This window comes from Oncorhynchus clarkii, chromosome 10, assembly GCF_045791955.1.
Source record: "Oncorhynchus clarkii lewisi isolate Uvic-CL-2024 chromosome 10, UVic_Ocla_1.0, whole genome shotgun sequence".
NCBI lineage: Eukaryota > Metazoa > Chordata > Actinopteri > Salmoniformes > Salmonidae > Oncorhynchus > Oncorhynchus clarkii.
In genome coordinates, this window is record NC_092156.1 from 68,029,616 (window position 1) to 68,035,633 (window position 6,018).

The window sequence follows — 6,018 nt, forward strand, 5'->3', positions numbered from 1 at the left end:
GTTACACATGGGATAAACAAACATACAGTCAATAACACAATAGGAAAGTCTATACAGTGTGTGCAAATGTAGTAAGATTAGGGAGGTAATGCAATAAATAGGTCATAGTGGTGAAATAATTACAATTTAGCAATTAAACACTGGAGTGATAGATGTGCAGAAGATGAATGTGCAAGTAGAGACACTGCGGTGCAAAGGAGCAACAACAACAAAAAATAACATGGGGATGAGATAGTTGGGTGGGCTATTTACAGATGGGTTATGTACAGGTATAGTGATCGGTAAGCTGCTCTGACAGCTGATGCTTAAAGTTAGTGAGGGAGATATGTCTCCAGCTTCAGGGATTTTTGCAATTAATTCCAGTCATGGGTAGCAGAGAACTGGAAGGAAAGGCGGCCAAAGTAGGAGTTGGCTTTGGGGGTGACCAGTGAAATATACCCCTGCTGGAGCACGTGGTACGGGTGTGTGCTGCTATGGTGACCGGTGAGCTGAAATAAGGCAGGGCTTTACCTAGCAAAGACATAGATGACCTGGAGCCAGTGGGTTTGGCGACGAATATGAAGCGAGGGCCAGCCAACGAGAGCATACAGGTCACAGTGGTGGGTAGTATATGGGGCTTTGGTGACAAAACGGATGGCACTGTGATAAACTACATCCAATTTGCTGAGTAGAGTGTTATGAGTGTTGTAAATGTGTGAGTGTTGTAAATGACATCGCCGAAGTCAAGGATCAGTAGGATAGTCAGTTTTACGAGGGTATTTTTGGCAGCATGATTGAAGGATGCTTTGTTGCGAAATAGGAAGCCGATTCTAGATATAATTTTGGATTGTAGATGCTTAATGTGAGTCTGGAAGGAGAGTTTACAGTCTAACCAGACACCTGGGTATTTGTAGTTGTCCACATATTCTAAGTCAGAACCGTCCAGAGTAGTGATGTTGGACGGGCGGGCAGGTGCGGGCAGCGATTGGTTGAAAGGCATGAATTTAGTTTTGCTTGCATTTAAGAGCAGTTGGAGGCCACGGAAGGATTGTTGTATGGCATTGAAGCTCGTCTGCAGGTTAGTTAACACAGTGTCCAAAGAGGGGCCAGAAGTATACAGAATGGTGTCGTCTGCGTAGAGGTGGATCAGAGAATCACCAGCAGCAAGAGCAACATCATTGATGTATACAGAGAAACCCAAGTCATGTCTCACTTTGCTCTTGTATAACAGTCATCATAATTTGACATAGCATATTTTATAAATCCTACTGTATATAAAACATCTCAAAAGAGTTTTTAACTGCTTTTTTCACCTTTAACTTTATTTACTACTTGTTATTTTTGACTTTTTATTTGGTATTTGATTCTTGATTGATATTGATATTGTACTTAATTGTCGAGGAGAGTTAGCGAGTAAGCGTTTCACTACTGTTTACACCTGTATCCAATAAACTTTGATTTGATTCGATTTTGATACAATCATCATAGTCTCTAGTAAAATATATATATTTTTACCTGATGAATTTGTTCCGAATTTAAATATCAACAACAATTTGATGGGGAAACAGATTTATTTGATTTTCTTTGTCTTTTTTCAAAATGTTATGAAATGCTGATGGACTGTTTCATCATTTTCATAATCTGGCGTTATGAAACCAATTATGACTTGATTGATGATTTCCGACTGTAACTGGGAAGTATTTACTTTCTGATACCTTACCCTCCCTTTTCTCTTATCAGTTAAGCCCATGTTTACACAACCACATAAAAAGCAAACCAGAAATAAGTCACAAACACACACACAGGTACAAATACGCACCCTGGGTCCCTCCTTGTCTTGGCTACTGAGATACGTGATGTTGTGAGAGAGCTGTCTGTTGAATCTGACAATTAATCTTAATGGTTGTATAGTCGTCTCAAATAAAACTGTGAAGGACCTCGACGTTACTCTGGTACCCTGATCTCTCTTTTGACGAACATATCAAGACTGTTTCAAGGACAGCTTTTTTCCATCTACGTAACATTGCAAAAATCAGAAACGTTCTGTCCAAAAATTATGCAGAAAAATTCATCCATGCTTTTGTTACTTCTAGGTTAGACTACTGCAATGCTCTACTTTCCGGCTACCCGGATAAAGCACTAAATAAACTTCAGTTAGTGCTAAATACGGCTGCTAGAATCCTGACTAGAACCAAAATATTTGATCATATTACTCCAGTGCTAGCCTCTCTACACTGGCTTCCTGTCAAGGCAAGGGCTGATTTCAAGGTTTTACTGCTAACCTACAAAGCATTACATGGGCTTGCTCCTACCTATCCCTCTGATTTGGTCCTGCCGTACATACCTACACGTACGCTACGGTCACAAGACGCAGGCCTCCTAATTGTCCCTAGAATTTCTAAGCAAACAGCTGGAGGCAGAGCTTTCTCCTATAGAGCTCAATTTTTTTGGAACGGTCTGCCTACCCATGTAAGAGACGCAGACTCGGTCTCAACCTTTAAGTCTTTACTGAAGACTCATCTCTTCAGTGGGTCATATGATTGAGTGTAGTCTGGCCCAGGGGTGTGAAGGTGAACCGAAAGGCTCTGGAGCAACGAACCGCCCTTGCTGTCTCTGCCTGGCCGGTTCCCCTCTTTCCACTGGGATTATCTGCCTCTAACCCTATTACAAGGGCTGAGTCACTGGCTTACTGGTGCTCTTTCATACCGTCCCTAGAAGTGGTGCGTCACTTGAGTGGGTTGAGTCACTGATGTGATTTTCCTGTCTGGGTAGGTGCCCCCCCTTGGGTTGTGCCGTGGCGGAGATCTTTGTGGACTATACTCGGCCTTGTCTCAGGATGGTAAGTTGGTGATTGAAGATGTCCCTCTAGTGGTGTGGGGGCTGTGCTTCGGCAAGGTGAGTGGAGTTATATCCTTCCTGTTTGGCCCTGTCCGGGGGTATCATTGGATGGGGCCACAGTGTCTCCTGACCCCTCCTCTCTCAGCCTCCAGTATTTATGCTGCAGTAGTTTATGTGTCAGGGGGCTAGGGTCAGTTTGTTATATCTGGAGTTATTCTGTCTTGTCCTGTGTGAATTTAAGTATGCTCTCTCTAATCCTCTCTTTCTTTCTCTCTCTCTCTCGGAGGACCTGAGCCCTAGGACCATGCCTCAGGTCTACCTGGCATGATGACTCCTTGCTGTCCCCAGTCCACCTGGCCGTGCTGCTGCTCCAGTTTCAACTGTTCTGCCTGCAGCTATGGAATCCTGACCTGTTCACCGGACGTCCTACCTGTCCCAGACCTGCTGTTTTCAACTCTCTAGAGACAGCAGGAGTGGTAGAGATACTCTTAATGATTGGCTATGAAAAGCCAACTGACATTTACTCCTGAGGTGCTGACTTGCTGAACCCTTGACAACTACTGTGATTATTATTATTTGACCATGCTGGTCATTTATGAACATTTGAACATCTTGGCCATGTTCTGTTATAATCTCCACCTGGCACAGCCAGAAGAGGACTGGCCACCCCTCATAGCCTGGTTCCTCTCTAGGTTTCTTCCTAGGTTTTGACCTTTCTAGGGAGTTTTTCCTAGCCACCGTGCTTCTACACCTGCATTGCTTGCTGTTTGGCGTTTTAGGCTGGGTTTCTGTACAGCACTTTGAGATATCAGCTGATGTACGAAGGGCTATATAAAGACACTTGATTTGATTCATAATGCCGACAAACTGGTGACTCCAGCTCTCTCTGCTTGTTTTCTCAATGTGTATTAGCATGAATTGTCATCCGTCACCTTTCCTCTTCTCTAAAGAGACAGCTGTGGTCATTCCTGAGCAAAGTATGAGGTGTTACCCTGAGTCAACATAGTTGGACCTTTGCCATTACTAGTTTATGGTGTTGACTGTGAAGGACTGCGTTCCAGACATATTTTACTTATATTGGTATGTGATACTCTGGATGTGCTTGTTTAAGAAGTGTAGAATAGAAATATGTTGTTTTGTCTTTATGAAAGATATAATTGAGGATGTGTGTGATTACTGAAATGTTTTGAAGTGATTGCTTCCCAGCAGCAAATGTTAGAGGGTGCAGGGAAATGCTTGTGTTTCTATAGCGCCTAACAATGCAGCAAAAATGTCTAACAAGTAGGTCAACATAAATAATCATAAAAAAACAAGAAATCACGACCGTCAGAACGAATCCAGTTGACAACCCAAATAACACTGTATAAGTAATCCAAATGCAATCTTTGCCTATATACACCAAAAATATATAGACTACTTAGAATGATATGTAGACCAGCAGTCAGGGGGACAGGAAAACTTGTGGCGAGGGGGAGGCGGTATTTGTCACAGCACTTTTTAATCAAGTGTAGAAGCAACTGATTTCGTTTAATAAAATATATCGACGCTTAGCATTCAAAAGATTTGTCAACTCGCACACCATTTTTATGTCCTTCATATCGGAGTGCTGCTGCAGCGCTTTGCGTGTCTTGATTCACGAAAATCGCAGGTCGCGCGATAGCTCAAGGCGCGCTCTCTACTTTCCTCTGGTATTTAGCAAGCTTGATAACACATCACTCCCCCTACACAAGCAAAAACTGTTACATAAATGTCGACACAAGAAAAAACGGTTACAAAAATGTAGAATTCTTAATACCTAAACATTAGCGATCTGACATGACGTATTGCATGGAAACGATACTATTTGTCGGTCTGATTAACTCTAGATTGGGCTACTAACAGCAGCATCTGTTAGCCTACTAAGCGCCCTGTCCCTCTGGCCAGGGTAAACGAAGCGGTTTTAAACGTTGTATATGTATAGCCCATTTGTTTGTGAGAACGTGAATGGGATTACATTTGGTTTATATTAAAACCTGGGCTGACTAGGCTATCTATACTTTTTCGATTCAAAATGATTAACGGGAATGAATAAACACAATAGCTGTTATAGACTGTGAATACATTTTTAATTAGGCCTGCAATTGGGCAGTACAACACGATGCAAACCTGCACAAAGCAAGCTCAGCCATGTGCGTTTTATTGTCCAATCATGTTGCTTTCTCTGTGTCTGTGTCTGGGAACCCCTCTAGTCCTTTAAAACGTCATTCATGTATAATTCATATAAACAAATACAAGATTGCTGTAGTTTGCCAGGGTTTCCATCCTCGTCAAGGCCAGGAGTTAAAAAAAACAACATTTGACATGATTAGGAAAACTCTGGTCCCATCATAGCCCATATGAAACCTTTTTACAACAGATTAATTACGTCATACCATTTAAGGTCCGGAGTTTTACCTGATTAGGTTACCAGATCAGGTACAACTACGGGCCTCAGAATTGTGTTATATTTTTGCCACGCTACTTTGGGACCTGTGGTGTCACCTCGGACAGCAGTAGATACAGTGAGCTATGTCGAGAATCCAATGTATAAATAATAAACAGTGTAACAAAATGCAATCAATGTAAAGCAATAGCCCGAGATATATTACAATGAGCTATGTGAAGAATACAGTAGGCCTATGTGAATACACAGTGTGACAAACAGTATAAATATAGTCATTTTTATACATTCCTTTCAATTTATTTAATTTTCTATTGAAATCCACTTAAATTAAATGTAATTCATAGTCCTGAAATATCCGTTTGGAGATGATCTCAATCATTGGGGTTGTGCTCTAGATACGAATGAGAGCAATTGAAAGATAGTTTTTTTTTTTTTTAAATTAGGCAATAATTAAGAATTGCTTATTTGCCCATGCTTATTTGCCAATGTCCTGGTTGAACCATTCATGCACACGCTTTGCACAATTTAACGGCATGGCTCGGTTTGGGAGGCGCCCATACTGTCATAGGAAAGATCTCAAGTATATATCCTCGCGTCCTCTCTCCTCGCCTCCTTCTTAAAACCCATTGGATGAAAAAGCCAGAGGTCCCTCCCCTCTGACCTTCTCCTCCAATGGGTTTTGAGAAGGAGACCGAGGAGCGATGACGCGAAGACTATGTATTGAGATTTCTCCATAGCCGCTTCTCTTATTCAACACCGGTAGTATAAATTCATTGGCC